The sequence below is a fragment of the Scyliorhinus torazame genome, chromosome 10 (genome assembly GCF_047496885.1).
Source record: "Scyliorhinus torazame isolate Kashiwa2021f chromosome 10, sScyTor2.1, whole genome shotgun sequence".
NCBI lineage: Eukaryota > Metazoa > Chordata > Chondrichthyes > Carcharhiniformes > Scyliorhinidae > Scyliorhinus > Scyliorhinus torazame.
The window spans coordinates 5,963,007-5,983,679 of NC_092716.1; positions in this window are offsets into that span (position 1 = coordinate 5,963,007).

The window sequence follows — 20,673 nt, forward strand, 5'->3', positions numbered from 1 at the left end:
AAAACAAACTGACCTGAAAGAGTTATTGATGGGCAAGTTTGTAGAGATAAATTGGGAAGTACTAAAATGTCTATACATGATGTAGATGTGGGAAATGCTGTTCCGATCAAACAATATCAATACAGACTTAACTCTTTAAAATTGGCACAGATCAACAAAGAGATTGAGAGTATGCTTCGAAATGGCATAAGTGAAGTGGGTTGCAGCCAATGGAGCTCACCCATAGTGATGGTACCTAAACCAGATGTTACCCAACGGTTGTGTGTAGACTATCGAAAGGTGAATGCAGTTACAAGAACGGACTCTTATCCTATCCCGCGTTTGGAGGATTGCATTGAGAAAGTGGGACAATCAGCTTTTATTTCCAAACTGAATTTACTTAAAGGTTACTGGCAGGTACCTTTATCCGAAAGGGTGAAGGAGATTTCAGCTTTTGTGACTCCAGATGGTATATACCAGTTCAAAGTTATGCCATTTGGCATGAAAAACGCCCCAGCCATATTTCAACGGTAACTAACAAAATTGTTTCAGGATTACCCAATTGTGCGGTATACATCGACGATCTGGTAATTTTCAGCCAGACATGGACAGAACATGTGAAACATCTGATGGAGTTATTCAATCGACTTCAGGAGGCGGGTTTGGTGATAAACCTAGCCAAAGGTGAATTTGGAAAAGCCCAAGTCACTTTCCTTGGCCATACAATCGGACAGTGTCGACTGGTCCCACGGGATGTGAAAACGAAAGTTATTGGGGAGTTTCCGATATCCTCGACACGATGGGAAATAATGCGATTTCTTGGTATGAGTGGATTTTACTGGAAATTTGTACTGAATTTTAGCAGTGTGGTCGCTCCACTGACGGACTTGCTCAATAAGCGTAACAAATTCCAGTGGACAGCGGAGTGTCAACAGGCATTTGACGGCCTGAAGGTTGTGTTAACCACTGCTCCTGTGTTAGTCATCCCAAATTATACCAAACCCGTCAAAGTGGCTGTTGATGCGAGTGATGTGGGCGTAGGTGCGGTGCTTCTACAAGACGACAGCGAAGGGCTCGAGCGGCCTATTGGTTATTTTTCAAAGAAATTGAATTCTCACCAGAAAAAGTATTCAATGATTGAGAAGGAGACGTTGAGTTTGGTGCTGGCTTTGCAACATTTTCACATTTATGTGACCAGCAATCCGTCTGACACCGTTATATATACTGATCATAATCCGTTTATGTTTTTGAAGCGATTCTGCAAGGCTGTTTCGCTGGAGTTTGTTGTTACAGCCATTTCATTTAAAAATAGTACATGTGGCAGGACGGGAAAACGTGATAGCCGATGCTTTGTCACGAATGTGATGAACAGAAGCAGGTTCAGTTCGAGGAACAAGAACAAAAATGGACTATATTATTATACCTGTTTGCGTGTTGTGTTTTTTGAGACGAAAATGTATATTTACTGTGTGCATTTCTCAAAGGATAGTGAAAAGGTGGAAAATGAAACCACCTTGAAGTTGATGGTTTATATTTTTTTCTTGGGGGGAGGTGTCATGTGAGAGTACCTTTAAGAAATGGGTGTTTATCAGTGATGTCAGAGTGTGGGGGGTGCTGGGCTGTCTGTCAGCTTTTTACTTTCATTTTAGGCTGTTTGCTGCAGGGTGTGTTTTAGTTTCGGTTTCAGAGCTGGATAGCTGCAGTCACAGCCAGAAGGTGTATGAGTCTCTCTCGCTGTAATCTAAAGACTGTAAATCGATCCTTTGGTGATTTAAAACTAATAACTGCTCTCAGTAATGACTTTATCCTGATGTGCTTCTGTTGAAAGTTTTTTTTAAAAATCTTATGGATGTTAAAAGGACAACTTAAGGATTACTTAGTGTTGTATTCTTTGGGGGGTGTATTTGAATTAATGGTTGCTAGGATGTTCACTGTTTGTTTTAAAAAGGTTAACTTGAGTTCATAGAATAAACAGTGTTTTGCTTTAAAAAATACTTTTCCATTTCTGCTGTCCCACACCTGTAGAGTGGGCCGTGTGTTCCCCATACCACAATCTATTAAAAGTTGTGGATCAGGTGAACTCCATGATACACTTTGGGGTTCTCTAAACCCTCGCCCATATCACATGTCAGGTAATAGGGAAACCTCAGGCAGTAGTAAAACCAGCACCCTCAATACAATTCCAGCATTTGAGGAACCTTTTTAAAATAAATTTAGAGTACCCAATTACTTTTTCCAGTTAAGGGGCAATTTAAGCGTGGCCAATCCACCTAGCCTGCACATCTTTGGGTTGTGGGGGTAAGACCCACGCAGACACGGGGAGAATGTGCAAACTACATGCAGACAGAGACCCGGGGCCAGGATCGAACCCAGGTCCTCGATGCCGCAAAGCAGCAGTGCTAACCACTGCACCACCATGCTGCCCTTGAGGAACCTTTTAGTAGGGTCGAAACTGATTGTGTGGGATCGCTGCCTAAAACAAAAAGTAGAAATCAGTATTTGTTGACGATAATGGATGTGTCTGCTAGATTTCCAGAGGTCATATCATTCAGAAACATCACAGCTATGAGGATTGTGGAGGAGTTAACCAAAGTTTTTACTAACCATAGACTACCAAAAGAAATCTAATCAGATCAGGGGTCCAATTTTTTGTCGAAGTTATTCATGGAAGTTATGGATAGCTTAGAAATGAAGCAATTTATCTCAATGGCATATCATCCAGAATCACAAAGAGTGTTAGAAAGATGGCATCAAACTCTAAAGACCATGTTGAGGGCCTTTAGTCAGGATTATCCAGAGGATTAGGAGAAAGGAATTCCATTTGTACTATTTGCAATTAGGAATGTTCCTAATGAATCAACTCAACTCAGTCCATTCGAATTGGTTTTTGGTCGTCAGGTGAGAGGACCACTGAAATTGATCAAAAAGTAATTGGCGAGTCAACGGTTAGAGACTATGTTGTTGGGCTTTGTGTCAAACGTTAGGGAGAGATTAAACAGGGCAGGTGAGTTGGCTGGAAAATAATCACAGCATGTGATGAAAAATGAGGTGGATAAGAAATAACAAAATTGTAGTTTTGTTAGTGTGGGGTGAGTATATTGTAGCAAGATTTGGTGGGCCATATCAAATTGTAAGGAGATTGAGTGGGATGAATTATTTGATAAGAATGCCAGATAGAAGGAAAACTCACAGAGTGTGTCATGTTAATGTGCTCAAAAGTAATTTGATAGAGAATGAAAGAAGGAGGAAATGTTTGTCGTTGTAACTCAGGGAGATGATTCTGAATTTGTCATTCCTCAAATTAGGTTGGACGATGAGGAAATAATAAGAAATTGGGATAAATTACTGAGTTACCTTCTGGAGGAAAATCAAAGTGACCGAAAAGAGTTATTGCAGTCACATGGAGCAATACAGCCTCAATCCACTAAAGTCATCACAGGTTCAAAAGGAGATCGACAACATGCTAAAGAATGTTATCATTGAAGTGAGTTGCAGTGATTGGAGCTCACCTATTGTGATGGTACCAAATCTGGATGGAATGCAACAATTGTGTCTGGGCTATATATAAGTCAACAAAGTCAAATTCATATCCTATTCTTTGTTTGGAAGATTGTTGAAAAGGTGGGGCAAGACTTCCGGGTGCGGCTATGCAGAGCTAGGTCGCATATTCGGCAGCTCCCGCTTGGAACGGACTTTTGGGCTCTTTTACAGGGCCCCCACGGCAGTTGTTTGACATTTCCCGGTGTGGGAAGAAGACTGCAGCATTCCCCTGACGGTGTCCCCCAGGAATGTTGTGTCTTTTGGCTGCCAGACCAGGCAGAAACAGTGAAGAATTTGGCTTGATCTGCAGCAATAGACAGAGGCCTCTTCCAGCATGCAGGCGGGGGAAGGGCAAGCTTAAAGCTGCAATCTGACTTGACTCTATCAAAGGTGAATTCTAGCAGCAGAGGGAACAACTGTGAAAGAGTCTACCAGGGCCATTGAAGAGGCGGGGACGAGGCTTCTGGTGGCGGCCATGGAGGAGTAGGTCGCGCATTCGGCAGCTCCCGTCTGGAACCGACTCTCAGACCTTTTTCAGGAGTTTCCATAGACTTTTTGGGGCAGACTGGTGAAGCAAACACTGCCAACTTCTATGAAACGGACCAGAAGTGTAACGGCCAAAGGAGCGGCACTGGAGCAACGGGAGAAGCGAGGGAAAGAAAACAAAATGGCGGCGGCCAGGGACAAAGGGGAGCTGCAGGAGTTCATCAAGCGCTGCTTCGAGGAGCAGCGCGAGGAGATGCGCAAAGAGATGTTGGCGCCTATGCTTTCGGCAATTGAAGGACTCGGGATCACGCAGAAGGACCACGAAGCTAAGATCCAGGAGGTACAGAAAAGAGTCAGTCAGAACGAGGATGAGCTTGTGGGCCTGGCGGTGAGAGTGGAGCAGAACGAGGCGCTACGCAAGAGGTGGGCGGGAAGACTCGAAGACCTGGAGAACAGGTCGAGGAGAAAGAATCTGCGAATCCTGGGTCTCCCTGAAGGAGTGGAGGGGGCTGATGCCGGGGCATACGCGAGCACGATGCTCGAGGCGATGATGGGCACGAAGGCCCCTTCGAGGCCGCTGGAGTTGGACGGGGCACACCGGGTGCTGGCGAAGAAGCCCAAGGCAAATGAGCCGCCAAGGGCGATGGTGGTGAGGTTCCACCGGTTCACGGACAGAGAGAGGGTCCTGAAATGGGCCAAGAAGGAGCGGAGCAGTAAGTGGGACAATGCAGAGATCCGAATATACCCGGACTGGAGCACGGGGGTTGCAAAGCGGAGAGAGGGTTTCAACCGGGCCAAAGCGGCGTTGTACCGGAAAGAAGTGAAATTCGGAATGCTGCAGCCAGCGCGACTGTGGGTCACATACAAGGGCCAACACTTACTTTGAAACGCCTGAGGAGGCGTGGACCTTTGTACAAGCCGAAAAGTTGGATTCTAACTGAGGGTTTGTGAGGGTGGGGGGGATGTTTGAGGTTTGATGTGTGATGGTTGTTGTATATAGGGGGTCAATCACGCGCAGGAAATGTTACATGGGCTGGGGGAGAGAGACAAGGCCGCGACAGGAGCTGCGCCAGAGGGGGCGGAGCGGGCTTTGGAAAGCACGGGGTTTTTTCCCGCGCGCGGGAAGAAAGGCGGGAAGGGGAACAAAGGAATGCATATTGATTGGGAGACTCCCACACGGGGAGGTCAATGGGACGGCGGGGGAAGCCGGGGTCAGCAGGTGTCAGCTGACTTACGGGAGTGACATGGGGGGAGCAAAAAAGCTAGACAGGGGTCTAGCGGGGGGAGGGGAGGGGGGGAAGGGGGGGGGGAAAGGGTTGCTGCTGCACTGGCCGAAAGGGAATGGGACACAGAAGAGGTGGTCGGGACGGGGGTCCCCCCTCTGGGGGACTGGAGGGTGAGGGAGGCGTGGACACGGGACTGGCCCAGAAAAGGAGATGGCTAGTCGGCGGGGCGTGGGGGGGGTGAGAGCCCCTCCAATCCGGCTGATAACGTGGAATGTGAGGGGCCTGAATGGGCCGGTGAAGAGGGCTCAAGTGTTCGCGCACTTAAAGGGATTGAAGGCAGACGTGGTCATGCTCCAGGAGACACACCTGAAGGTGGCGGACCAGGTCAGGCTAAGAAAGGGATGGGTAGGACAGGTATTCCACTCGGGACTGGACGCGAAGAATCGAGGGGTGGCAATATTGGTGGGAAAGCGGGTGTCATTTGAGGCCAAGACTATCGTAGTGGATAATGGAGGGAGATATGTGATGGTGAGCGGTAGGCTGCAAGGGGCGTGGGTGGTGTTAGTAAATGTATACGCCCCGAACTGGGATGATGCTGGATTCATGAAGCGCATGTTGGGGCACATTCCGGACCTGGAGAAAGGAGGCCTGATAATGGGAGGGGACTTCAATACAGTGTTGGACCCAGCACTGAACCGCTCCAGGTCAAAGACTGGAAAGAGGCCGGCAGCGGCCAAGGTACTTAGGGGGTTTATGGATCAGATGGGGGGAGTGGACCCATGGCGGTTTGCAAGGCCTCAGGCCAGGGAATTTTCTTTCTTCTCCCATGTGCACAAAGCCTACTCCCGGATAGATTTCTTTGTTCTGGGTAGGGCGCTCATCCCGAGGGTGGAGGGGACGGAGTATTCGGCTATAGCCGTTTCGGACCACACTGGGTGGAACTGGAGCTGGGAGAGGAGAGGGACCAACGCCCGCTGTGGCGACTGGATGTGGGACTGCTGGCGGACGAGGTGGTGTGTGGGAAGGTGAGGGGGTGTATCGAAAGGTACTTGGAGGCCAACGACAACGGGGAGGTGCGGGTGGGGGGTGGTATGGGAGGCGTTGAAGGCGGTGATCAGGGGAGAGCTAATTTCCTTTAGGGCTCATAGGGAGAAGACAGAGGGTATGGAAAGGGAGAGGTTGGTGGGGGAGATTTTGAGAGTGGACAGGAGATACGCAGAGGCCCCGGAGGAAAGATTACTTGGGGAAAGACGACGGCTCCAGACGGAGTTTGACCTGCTGACCACAGGGAAGGCGGAGGCACAGTGGAGGAAAGCGCAGGGGGGGACCTACGAGTATGGGGAAAAGGCTAGTCAGATGCTGGCACACTAGCTCCGTAAGAGGATGGCAGCGAGGGAAATAGGGGGAGTCAAAGATGGAAGGGGAGCCACGGTTCGGAGTGCGACGAAAATAAACGAGGTATTCAAGGCCTTTTATGAAGAGCTGTACAGATCCCAGCCCCCAGCGGGGGAAGAGGGGTTGAGACGATTCCTAGATCAGCTGAGATTCCCGAGGGTGGAGGAGCAAGAGGTGGCTGGTTTGGGGGCACCAATTGGGTTGGAGGAGCTGAGCAAGGGTTTGGGGAGCATGCAGGCGGGGAAGGCCCCGGGACCGGACAGATTCCTGGTGGAGTTCTACAGGAAGTATGCAGACCTGTTGGCCCCGCTACTGGTGAGGACCTTTAATGAGGCAAGAGAGGAGGGGACCCTGCCCCCGACAATGTCGGAAGCGGCAATTTCTTTGATCCTAAAGCGGGTCAAGGACCCACTGCAATGTGGATCGTACAGGCCGATCTCGCTCCTCAATGTGGATGCAAAGTTGCTGGCAAAAGTGCTGGCCACGAGGATCGAGGACTGTGTCCCGGGGGTAATCCACGAGGACCAGACGGGATTTGTAAAGGGCAGGCAACTAAACACCAATGTGCGGCGGCTCTTAAACGTGATAATGATGCCATCGGAGGAGGGAGAGGCGGAGATAGTGGCAGCTATGGACGCAGAGAAGGCCTTTGACCGAGTAGAGTGGGAGTACCTCTGGGAGGTGCTGCATAGGTTTGGGTTCAGGGTAGGGTTTATCAATTGGGTTAAGCTCCTTTACAGAGCCCCAATGGCGAGTGTAGTGACGAACCAGCGGAGGTCGGAGTACTTTCGACTGTACCGAGGGACGAGGCAGGGGTGCCCCCTGTCCCCCCTGTTGTTCGCATTGGCGATCGAACCATTGGCCATGTCATTGAGGGAGTCTAATAAATGGAGGGGGGTGGTCCGAGGGGGAGAAGAGCATCGGGTGTCGCTATATGCGGATGACCTGTTGCTGTACGTGGCGGATCCAATGGAGGGGATGGTGGAGGTCATGCAGACTCTAAGGGAGTTTGGGGAGTTTTCGGGCTATAAGCTCAATGTAGGGAAGAGTGAGCTCTTTGTATTACAGGCGGGGGACCAAGAAAGAGGGATAGGGGACCTACCGCTGAGGAGGGCGGAGGGGAGCTTTAGGTATCTGGGGATCCAGATAGCCAGGAGTTGGGGGACCCTATATAAACTGAATCTGACGAGGTTGGTGGAGCAAATGGAGGAGGATTTCAAAAGATGGGACATGTTACCGCTCTCACTGGCGGGTAGAGTGCAGTCGGTCAAAATGGTGGTCCTTCCGAGGTTTCTGTTTGTGTTTCAGTGCCTTCCCATCGTGATCACTAAGGCCTTTTTTAAGAGAGTAGGCAGGAGTATTATGGGGTTTGTGTGGGCGAATAAGACCCCGAGAGTAAGGAGAGGGTTCCTGGAACGCAGTAGGGACTGAGGAGGGTTGGCGCTGCCAAACCTGGGGAGCTACTACTGGGCAGCAAATGTGGCGATGATCCGCAAGTGAGTTATGGAGGGAGAGGGGGCGGCATGGAAGAGGATGGAGATGGCGTCCTGTAAAGGAACGAGCCTGGGGGCGTTGGTGACGGCTCCGCTGCCGCTCTCGCCGACAAAGTATACCACGAGCCCGGTGGTGGCGGCAACGCTAAGGATCTGGGGCCAGTGGAGACGGCACCGGGGTGCAATGGGAGCATCGGTGTGGTGCCCGATCAGGGGTAATCACCGATTTGTCCTGAGGAAGATGGACAGGGGGTTCGAAGGCTGGCATCGGGCGGGGATCAGAAGAATGGGGGACCTGTTCATTGACGGGACGTTTGCGAGCCTAGGGGCACTGGAGGAGAAGTTCGAGTTACCCCCGGGAAATGCCTTTAGATATATGCAGGTGAGGGCTTTTGTGAGGCGACAGGTGAGGGAATTGCTGTTGCTCCCGGCACAAGAAGTTCAAGATAGGGTGATCGCGGGTGTATAGGCCGGGGAGGGCAAGGTGTCGGAAATACACCAGGAGTTGAAAGAAGAGGGGGAAGCGCTGGTAGAAGAGTTGAAGGGTAAATGGGAGGAGGAGCTGGGGGAGGAGATCGAGGAAGGTCTGTGGGCTGATGCCCTAGGTAGGGTTAATTCCTCCTCCTCGTGTGCCAGGCTCAGCCTGATACAATTTAAGGTGGTCCACAGAGCGCACTTGACGGGGGCGAGGTTGAGTAGGTTCTTTAGGGTAGAGGACAGATGTGGAAGGTGCTCAGGGAGCCCGGCGAACCATGTCCATATGTTTTGGTCAGGCCCGGCACTGGAGAAGAGTGGCGGGAGCAATATCTCAGGTGGTGAAAGTCCGGGTCAAGACGGGGGGGACGCCCTGGGAGGGGGGGGGGGGGGGAAGGGGGGACTGCCTGGGAGGGTGGATGAGCAAGAGATAACATGAAGGGTTGGGGAAACTGGCACGTACGGGTGAGGGCCAGTGTACAAAGCTGTGTAAATATATCATTTTGCCATGTATATATCTTGCTCTGCGCGATTTCTCATTTTTTTTTGTTACGGGGTGGGGGGGGGGGTTATTGTTTGTAAGGGAGAAAAATTGTGTTAAAAAACTTTAATAAATTTTTTTTTTTTTAAAAAGAAAAGGTGGGGCAAACAAATTTTATTACCAAACGCCAAATGGTCCATAGCAGTTTAAAGTTGTGCCATTTGGAATTGAGAGTGTGCCAGCAACATTCCAAAGATTAACCATCAAATCATTTCTGGAGTTCCGGTTGCGGCGATGCGGAGCTAAGATTCGAAGACCTGGAGACTAGGTCGAGGAGAAAGAATCTTCGGATCCTGGGTCTCCCTGAAGGAGTGGAGGGGGCCGATGCCGGGGCATACACGAGCACGATGCTCGAGTTGCTGATGGGTGCGGAGGCTCCTCCGAGACCTTTGGAGCTGGATGGGGCACATCGGGTGCTGGCGAGGAGGCCCAAGGCTAATGAGCCACCAAGGAAGCAGTCAGTACAGGGATCCCCTGTGGTCGTTCCCCTTAGTAACAAGTATACCGCTTTGGATACTGTTGGGGGGGGGACGGCTTACCAGGGGTAAGCCATGGTCTCTGGCACAGAGTCTGTCCCTGTTGCTCAGAAGGGAGGGGAGGAGAGGAGTAGAGCATTAGTCATTGGAGACTCCATAGTTAGGGGGATAGATAGGAGATTCTGTGGGAACGAGAGAGACTCGCGGTTGGTGTGTTGCCTCCCAGGTGCCAGGGTCCATGATGTCTCGGATCGTGTTTTCGGGATCCTTAAGGGGGAGGGGGAGCAGCCCCAAGTCGTGGTCCACAGAGGTACCAACGACATAGGTAGGAAAAGGGATAGGGATGTAAGGCAGAAATTCAGGGAGCTAGGGTGGAAACTTAGATCTAGGACAAACAGAGTTATTATCTCTGGGTTGTTACCCGTGCAGTCTCAGGCTCCTGCAGTTCCACGAAGTCGGGGCTTTTTCAGGGGGCGTCCGAATTAAAAAAACATTTTTTTAAAAAATTTGAAAAAGTTTCCCATAAAATCGGGAGCAGAACTGGGCCCTCGGGAGAGGAGCGATCCGGCGGCACCCCCTCCCCCCACCCCCCCACGCACGGCAGCAGAGCACAGGGCAGGACCGAAGCGGGGGCCGAACCTGCAGGGAGGAAGGAACGGAGGAGCGACCGACACCCCCCCCCCCCCCCCCCCAGCAGGAGAGCGCAGGGTGCGATGAGCGGCAGCCCGGACCGAGCAGCGGAGAACGAAGCGGGGACCGTCCGACCGATCCCCCCCCCCCGCCGGCGGCGACCACCACGAGGCGGGAACAAAGGGGGACTCCGGACCAGAAGCCTCTCTCTCTCTCTCTTGACCTGGGTGAGTGAGGGAAAAGGAAAGAAAAAATAACTTTTGCAAAAACAAAACTCTGAAAAGAAAACTTTTAAACTTTTAAAATTAAAAAAAATATATATTTTTGCACCTTTCTTGTTCTCACCAAAAACAAGTTCACCTGAGAAGAATTTTATAAAAGGGGAAAAATAAAGTGGTAAAGGAGAGAAGGGAGGGGAGAAGAAAAAGGGAAGAGGGGGGGGATAAAATAAATAAATAAATAAGAGGGGGGGGAGGGAAAAAAGGGGGGGGGGGGAAAAGCCAGAAGGGAGCCAAAGCAGAGAGAGAAGGGGCACCAAAGGCAGGCGGGACAATGGGCGAGCCAGTTCAGACGAGCCGATCAGCGAGCAAAGCGGCAGAACGGAAGTATCGCCGCATCAAAAAGAGCTGGGCAGACAGGAGCATTTTCCCCCTGGGCCAGGGGGGAGCTGGAACTGGAAGGCAGCCTTTGCCGAGGCGCTGAGGGAACATCAGCAGGTAAACAAGGCAGAGGCTAGGGCAGACATAGAGGCCGCAGTGCAGGCAGCAATGGCCAAGGCCCTGGCGGAGGTGCAGCAGGCCCTGGGCAGAGCAGAGGAGAAATTGGACGCCCAAGGGAAGAAACTGGAAGCCCAAGAGGCGACCATCAAGGAGCTGGAGAAAGCAGCGACTGACGTGAGCGACCGGATCACGGCCCTGGAGAGGGAGGTGGCGAGACTGGGCACAACACAGGGGAGCCTGAAGGGCAGAGTGGACGACCAGGAAAACCGCTCGAGGAGGCAAAATGTCAGGATAGTGGGCCTACCAGAGGGGATCGAGGGTAGAAACCCCACGGCATACGTGGCCGAGATGCTGGGTAACTTAGTGGGTAGAAAACGTTCTCCAACAGAAATGGACAGAGCTCAACGGTCGCTGCGCCCGAAGCCCAAAGCAGGGGACCACCCGAGGGCAGTTATAGCTAAACTGCACCGGCACCAAGACAGGGAAACAATCCTGCGCTGGGCCAGGAAAAACAGAACCTGCAAATGGGAAGGACACGCCATTAGAATTTACGAGGACATTGGGGCGAAAGCATAGAGCGAAAGCAGCTCTTCACAAGAGCAACGTGCGTTTTGGTATTCTGTACCCAGCGAAACTCTGGGTCACATACCAAGACAGAGAATACTTTTTTACAGCCCCCGCCGAAGCAAACAAGTTTGTCGAGGAACACGGGCTGGAAAACCACCAGCGAGGGTAGAAATGAGGGGCCCCGGGCAGGGGGCAACAACACGCTGACGGGGGGAGGGAGGGGTGAGGCAACGCCAGGCCCCCCCGCCCCCGCCACGGCGAGCGCACCCTGAACTAAGAGCAGACCACTGGCCGAGGGACCACTTCAGGTGGGAGGCCAGGCCCCAGCACGAGGGAACGAGAGTAGCGGAGAAGGGAGAGAAAGCGAGAGGAGGGCAGGGTAGGACGGGGGAAGAGCGGGCAGAAATCCGCAGAGGCCGGGCAAGGGAGAAGCGAGACAATAACCCCCGAGAGGGGGGACACCGCACTAGCAGGAAAGCTAGCGCCGGGGGCATGCAACAAAGCAGGGCCGCAGCGCGCCCCCAACAGGGGGGAAGGCATCAGGCTGGGGGTGGGGGGGACCACTCAACAGAGACGGGAGAGAAAACTGGGACAGGAACAGGGGAAAGAGGGACAAAGGAGGGGTACAAGGGAGAGGGGGGAAAGGGGAGAGACCGGGAGGGGGGGGGGGACCACAGGGAAGGAGATACCAGGGAGGGGCGACACAGGGAAGGAGGGACAAACAGGGCTTGAAAAGGAATTGGGCTACAAAGTGCCACAAACCAAGGGCTCGGAACAAGGAATCGCTGCAAGCACCCACCCAGTACGGTCTCCGGGTGAAGGGAGACCCCAGAGTGCCGGGGGCTACCCGCGTGGCGAGCGCTCAGTGGGCGGCCATGTTGGGTGCCCCCTGGACAAAGGTAAACCCCGGAGCTCAGGGGCCCGATCGCATGGAGAGAGCAGTGACAGCGGCCATCCTGGACGGCCCCCGAACAAAGGGAAACCCCGGAGGGCAGTGGCGCGTCCACCAGGTAAGTCTGGTTAATCCCACAGGAGCGAGGGGGCTGAAGCCCCCCCATCAGGATAGTCACCTGGAATGTAAAGGGACGCAACAGCCCAGTGAAAAGATCCAGAGTCCTCACCCACCTAAGAAATATGAGGGCCGACATAGTCTTCCTCCAAGAGGCACACCTGAGAGAGCAGGACCGACTGCGGGTAAGGAAGGGCTGGGTGGGACCTACCATCCCTGCTATGGGACAAGGGCCAGGGAGGTGGTGATACTGATCGGCAAGAGGACGATGTTTAGGGCGACACAGACGGTTATGGGCCCAGGGGGACGGTATATCATGGTCAGCGGGGCCCTGGATGGGGCACCGGTAGTACTAGTTAACGTGTACGCGCCCAACTGGGACGACACGAGCTTCATCAAGAAGACCATGGCAGAAATCCCTGACATAGCGACGCACCAACTAATCATTGGGGGGGGGGGGGGGGGGGGGGGGGGGGGGGGGGGGTTGGGGGGGGGGGTGGCTTCAACTGTGTACAGGATCCAACGACAGACAGATCAAACCCCAAAACAGGGAAAACCTCAAGCATGGAAAGGGAACTTGGTCACTTTATGGAGCAGATGGGAGTGGTGGACCCCTGAAGGTTCGCCCATCCGGGGGAGACGGAATTCTCCTTCTTCTCCCCAGTACACAATGCCACCAGAATTGATTTCTTTGTGGTGGGGAAAAAGGTGCTTCCGGGGATAGACAAAGTGGAATACTCCACAATTGTGATATCAGACCACGCTCCACACTACATGGACCGTGAGACTGGAGACGGGCAGGGCCCAACGCCCCACATGGAGGTTGGACGTCGCCCTACTAGCGGACAAGGCCTTCAACGAAAGGAAATCACGGGCCATTGCAGAGTACACAGAGAACAACCAGAACGGGGAGGTCTCACCCTCCACGTTCTGGGACGTGCTAAAGGCCGTACTAAGAGGGGTAATCATCGCTTTCAAAGCGCGAAGAGATAGGGAGGAAAGGGCGGCGGGTCAGCAGCTGGTCGACTCCATACTGGAGGTAGACCGTAAATACTCCGAGGCCCCGACCGTAGAGCTCCTGGCGGAGAGGAAAGAGCTACAAAGGAACTTTGACCTGCTCTCCACCAGGAAAGCAGTGCACCAACTCCGCCAGGCACGTGGGACCCTATACGAACACGGAGACAAAACCAGCCGCCTGTTGGCACACCAGCTGAGAAAGCAGGCAGCCACCAGAGAAATTGCACAAATCAGGGATACCAGAGGCACGCTAGAAACAGAAACAGAAAAGATCAACAATACCTTCAAGGCCTTCTACCAAGGGCTGTACACCTCAGAGCCCCCAATGGGGGAGTCTGGGATGAAACGGTTCCTTGATGGACTGGACATTCCAGTCGTGGGGGAGGGCAGAAAACGGGGCCAGGAAGCACCACTCGCACTGGGAGAGATCATGGACAGCATTAGCTCCATGCAGGCGGGGAAGGCGCCGGGACCCAACGGGTTCCCGGCGGACTTCTACAAAGAATTTGCGACAGCACTGACCCCGCACCTGCGGGATATGTTCACAGACTCGCTAGCTCGGGGCACACTGCCACCCACGCTCGCACAGGCCTCAATCTCGCTGATACCTAAGAAAGATAAAGGCCCAACGGAATGTGGGTCATACAGACCCATCTCACTGCTGAACGCAGACGCCAAAATACTGGCCAAAATCCGAGCCAAAAGGCTGGAGGACTGCGTGCCAGAGGTGGTCGCAGAGGACCAGACGGGCTTCGTCAAAGGTAGACAGCTTACCTCGAACATCAGGCGCCTGCTGAACGTGATAATGACCCCCTCCGGGGAGAGAACACCAGAGGTGATCGTCTCCCTAGACGCAGAAAAGGCCTTCGACAGAGTCAAATGGAAATACCTCATAGAGGTACTGGAGCGGTTCGGGCTTGGAACAGGGATCACCTCCTGGGTAAAACTCCTATACAACGCTCCCATGGCGAGCGTACGGACCAACAACACCAACTCCTGATAGTTCCAGCTGCACAGGGGCACCAGACAAGGATGCCCACTGTCCCCGCTGCTGTTCGCTCTAGCGATCGAACCACTCGCAATTGCGCTCAGAGCAGCAAGAAGCTGGAGGGGGATCCGAAGGGGAGGCAGAGAGCACAGAGTCTCACTCTATGCAGATGACCCGCTCCTCTACATTTCGGATCCACAGAGCAGCATGGACGGAATCATCGCGCTCCTGAAAGAGTTTGGTGCCTTCTCGGGCTACAAACTCAACATGAGTAAAAGCAAGATCTTCCCAGTACAGCCGGGGGTGGGACTGCCGCTTAAACAAGCCTGACTCAAATTCCGCTACCTGGGGATCCAAATAGCCCACGACTGGAAAGGGATCCACAAATGGAACCTCACCAGTCTGACAGAGGAAGTAAAAAAGGACCTGCAAAGATGGAACACACTCCCACTCTCCCTCGCGGGGAGAGTCCAGACGATCAAAATGAACGTGCTGCCCAGGTACCTCTTCCTATTCAGGTCCATCCCTATCTACATCCCCAAGGCCTTTTTCAAAGCACTGGACAAACTAATCATGGCGTTCGTATGGGGGGGGGAAGAATGCTAGGATCCCAAAGAAGGTCTTACAAAAAACAAAATCCAGGGGGGGGGGCTTGCCCTCCCAAACCTGCAACTTTACCACTGGGCGGCGACGGCCGAGCGAATAAGGGGATGGATCAAGGAGCCAGAAGCCGAGTGGGTGCGCGCGGAAGAGGCCTCCTGCATGGGGACCTCCCTCCGGGCCCTCGCCACGGCAGCACTCCCATCTCCACCCAAAAAACACTCCAGCAGCCCGGTGGTAATAGACACCCTCCAGTCCTGGAACCAACTATGGCAACAATTTGGCCTGACCAGAATGTCGGGTAAAGCTCCCATCTGCAACAACCATAGGTTCACGCCAGCGCTGACTGACAAAAGGGGGGGACAGGACAGAAGGACGCTGACAGTCAGGGACCTATACACGGACGGCAGGATCGCGACACTGGGCGAACAGACAGAGAAATTCCAGCTAGCCAGGTGGAACGAGCTAAGGTACCTGCAACTAAAAAACCTCCTACGAAAGGAGACAGGGACATACCCACAACCACGACGACAGACATTACTGGAAGAGTTACTGGATGCAAGTTTACTAGATAAAGGAAACTGTAGCGACATGTATGACCGACTGGTAGAAAAGGCCGACACCGTACTGGACGCAACAAGAATGAAATGGGAGGAGGAGCTGGGGATCAAAATAGGGTGGGGACTCTGGAGCGAAGCACTGCATAGGGTCAACTCCACCTCCACGTGTGCAAGGCTCAGCCTGACGCAACTAAAAGTGGTACAGAGAGCCCACTTAACAAGAACCCGTAAGAGTAGGTTCTTCCCGGAGGTGAAGGACAGATGTGAGCGGTGCCAAGGAGGCCCGGCCAACCATGTCCACATGTTCTGGTCCTGCCCCAGACTTGCAGGGTACTGTACAGCCTTCTTTGAGGCAATGTCCAAGGTGGTGGGAGTGAGGGTGGAGCCATGCCCGAAAGTGGCGGTCTTCGGGGTTTCAGACCAGCCAGATCTGTTCCTGGGGAGGAGGGCGGACGCCCTTGCCTTTGTCTCCTTGATCGCCCGCCGTAGGGGGAGGGGGAGCGGGGAGAGGTGGGGAGAGGGAAGAGACGGAACAATAGAGGAGAGCCAGGGAGGGGGAGGGGGGAGGCAGGGAAACGTTAACAAACTTAACGTCCACAGGAACAGAGAAAAAGGGGAAGACGGGAGGGCCGCAGAAGCGGAACGAGACGACAACGGCAGCGAACTCCGTCTGGGAGAAGCAAGGGACGACAACACCACAAACAGATGCCTACTTATGTGTGTAAATAATTTTGCCAAGTGTACAGAGCTGCTGCTGTTGAGCGGGGGGCATAATACCGTCCGATGGCTTCTCAGGGAAAATTAAAACCTCAGCAGCAGCAGTGACCCGTAGGGGAGTGGGGGTGAGTGCTCCGTTGGGAGGGTGTGGGAAGACTGAGGCGCGTGGGGTCACGTCTAGTCAATTGCTATTGTATATTCTCTTTTTGCACTATGTTAATGTTCACTCTATTTTGCTGTGTTAGGATTATTACTATTTATTCTAAAAACTTTGCAAAGCTTTAATTTAAAAAAAAAAAATTTTTTTTTAAATCATCTGGAAAGGAATAATTTGATTAGAGATAGTCAACACGGTTTGTGAAGGGTAGGTCGTGCCTCACAAACCTTATTGAGTTCTTTGAGAAGATGACCAAACAGATGGATGAGGGTAAAGCAGTTGATGTGCTGTATATGGATTTCAGTAAAGCGTTTGATAAGGTTCCCCACGGTAGGCTCCTGCAGAAAATACGGAGGCATGGGATTCAGGGTGATTTAGCAGTTTGGATCTGAAATTGGCTGGAAGAAGACAAAGGGTGGCGGTTGATGGGAAGTGTTCAGACTGGAGTCCAGTTACTAGTGGTGTACCACAAGGATCTGTTTTGGGGCCACTGCTGTTTGTCATTTTTATAAAAGACCTGGAGGAGGGTGTAGAAGGATGGGTGAGTAAATTTGCAGACGACACTAAAGTCGGTGGAGTTGTTGACAGTGCGGAAGGATGTTACAAGTTACAGAGGGACATAGATAAGCTGCAGCGCTGGGCTGAGAGGTGGCAAATGGAGTTTAATGCAGAAAAGTGTGAGGTGATTCATTTTGGAAGGAATAACAGGAAGACAGAGTACTGGGCTAATGGTAAGATTCCTGGCAGTGTGGATGAGCAGAGAGATCTACCGGTGTCCATGTACATAGATCCCTGAAAGTTGCCACCCAGGTTGAGAGGGTTGTTAAGAAGGCGTACGGTGTGTTAGCTTTTATTGGTAGAGGGATTGAGTTTAGGAGCCATGAGGTCATGTTGCAGCTGTACAGAACTCTGGTGCGGTCGCATTTGGAGTATTGCGAGCAATTCTGATCGCCGCATTATAGGAAGGATGTGGAAGCATTGGAAAGGGTGCAGAGGAGATTTACCAGAATGTTGCCTGGTACGGAGGGAAGATCTTATGAGGAAAGGCTGAGGGACTTGAGGCTGTTTTCGTTAGAGAGAAGAAGGTTAAGAGGTGACTTAATTGAGGCATACAAGATGATCAGAGGATTGGATAGGGTGGACAGTGAGAGCCTTTTTCCTCGGATGGTGATGTCGATCACGAGGGGACATAGCTTTAAATTGAGGGGAGATAGATATAAGACATATGTCAGAGGTAGGTTCTTTACTCAGAGTGTAGTAAGGGCGTGGAATGCCCTGCCTGCAACAGCAGTGGACTCGCCAACACTAAGGGCATTCAAATGGTCATTGGATAGACATATGGACGATAAGGGAATAGTGTAGATGGGCTTTAGAGTGGTTTCACAGGTCGGCGCAACATCGAGGGCTGAAGGGCCTGTACTGCGCTGTAATGTTCTATGTTCTAACCCAGAGATACTAACTCTGTTTGTCCTAGATCTACGTTTCCACCCTAGCTCCCTGAATTCCTGCCTTACATCCCTATCCCTTTTCCTACCTATGCCGTTGATACCTATGTGGACCACGACTTGGGGCTACTCCCCCTCCCACTTAAGGATCCCGAAAACACGATCCGAGACATCGCGGACCCTGGCACCTGGGAGGCAACACACCAACCGTGAGTCTTTCTCATTCCCACAAAATCTCCTATCTATCCCCCTAACTATGGATTCTCCAATGACTAATGCTCTACTCCTCTCCCCCTGTCCCTTCTGAGCAACAGGGACAGACTCTGTACCAGAGACCTGTACCCCTTGGCTTACCCCTGGTAAGTCGTCCCCCCCCCAACAGTATCCAAAGCGGTATACTTGTTACTAAGAGGAATGGCCACAGGGGATCCCTGTACTGACTGCTTCCTCCCAGCCCCTCTCACCGTCAACCATCTATCTTTATTCTTCGGAGTTACTACATCCCTGAAGCTTCTATCTATGACCACCTCTGCCTCCCGAATGATCCGAAGTTCATCCAGCTCCAGCTCCAGTTCCCTAACGCGGTTTCTGAGGTGCTGGAGATGGGTGCACTTCCCACAGATGAAATCAACAGGGACACTGACGGTGTCCCTCACCTCAAACATACTGCAGGAGGAACATTGTACTGCCTTCCCTGCCCTCCCCTCTAGATAAAACAAGAAAAAGAATTCTTTACCGCAGAGAGCTGTAGAGGCTGGGTCGTTCAGTATGTTCAAGGCTGCGAGAGACTGATTTCTAATCAGTAAGAGAATCAAGGGTTATGGGGATAAGGGGGGGAGAGTGGAGTTGAGGATTATCATATCAGATCAGTCATGATCTCATTGAATAGTGGAGCAGGTTCGATGGGCTGAATGGCCTAGAATCATAGAAAAGTTACAACACATAAGGAGGCCATTCAGCCCATCTTGTCCATGCCATCCCAAGGTCACCCAGACACCCTTTCTAATCCCACTTCCCTGCACCGGGTCCATAGCCCTGCAGCTTACACCGCTTAAGGTGCAGATCCAGGTGCTTTTTAAAAGCTTTCAGGGTCTCTGCCGCCACCACCAACTTGGGCAGCGAATTCTTCTGCTCCAACGTCTTATGAGCTTATGGTCTTATGATCAACTGTGGCTAAGTGGAATTCTTAGGAACATAGGAGCAGGAGTAGGCTATTTGGCCCATCAAGCCTGCTCTGCCATTGAAAAGGATTGTGACTGATTATCAACCTCTATGGACATTTGCCCCACTATCCCCATATCCCTTTGTTAGGGTGAAGAGTGGACAACACTCTTATATCTGAGTTAGACAGTTGTGGGTTCTGTCATGGGAGTGTCCCTTTAAGAAAGGTTTTTGTCTTATCACATGGCTTCAGTGATGTCAGTGTGTGGGTGGAGCTGGGCTGTGGCTGTGGGAGTTTTTTTTTGGCTTTGCTTTCACATTTTGGCTGCAGTGGACTCAGACAGAGAACAGAAGTGTTTGGCCTGTTTCTCTATCTTCATTTTAAAAGCTGTTTCCTGATACTTGGTAACTTAAAAGAGATAATTGCTTTCTGAAAGGAATTCAAATCTGCTGTTTGAGAAGGGGAACAGAGTATCAATAACAACCGTCTTATACCAGTGAGAATGCTGTGTGCTGGGCCACACCTTTTAAAAGGAGTTTCTGGTTTTACTTGGATTTTGTTATTGAATTGGAACAGTTAAGGGAAAATTCATTAAGGGTTATATAGAGATTACTGTAGCTGTGGGGTCTTTATGTTTGTAGTTGATGAAAAATTCTTGCTGTGTGTATTTATACAAATGTTAACTAAATTCTTAGAATAAAGCTTGCTAGAATAAAGACGTTCGTTGAATCACACCTGAAGGGAAGGCTCTTGTGCTCATCCTAGCCAAATTCAACATAAAGGTTGTATTTCAGGTGAGCTCCACAATATGCTTTGGAGTTGCTAAACCCTGGCCCATAACAGTTCATAAGCACAAAGTCTGGGCTGATGTTTCAGTGTGGTACTGATGGGGTGCTACACTGTCAGACGTGCTATCTATTAGATGAGGCATTTATCTGAGGTCCTCTGCGTTCTCTCAAGTGGCTATTTGAAGAGCAGCAGAGGAATTCTGCCTGGTGTCCTGGGGCCACAATCTAGCTCTCAATCAGCATTGTTTAACAAATTGATGTGCTCGTTTATCTCATTACTATCTGCGGGATCTTGCTATGTGAAAGCTGGCTCTGACTTTCTCCTTTACAAGAGTGGCTACACTTCAGAAACTTACTTGGCTGTTAGTAACTTATGGGAAGTCCTGAAATTGTGAAAGGTGCTGTATAAATGCAGATACTTTCTCCCTGATGCACAGAATAGAAAGAGTCCATTATTAATTGTGAATTATAGAGTTTGAGCGAAATGGCCTGAATGTGGTTCTCAGGGAAAGTTACTCTGCCCTCTGAACTTGTAAAATATGTTCAGAACAAAAGGTGCATCAAAAATGCAAAACATTAAGCACGAATACTTTCCTTTATTAGCCAAGCCACGTAATGTAGGAGCAGGGAGGTTACGATGGAGCGGTTATAAAACGTTCGTTAGGCCACAGATGGAGTACTGGGTGCAGTTCTGGTCACCGCAT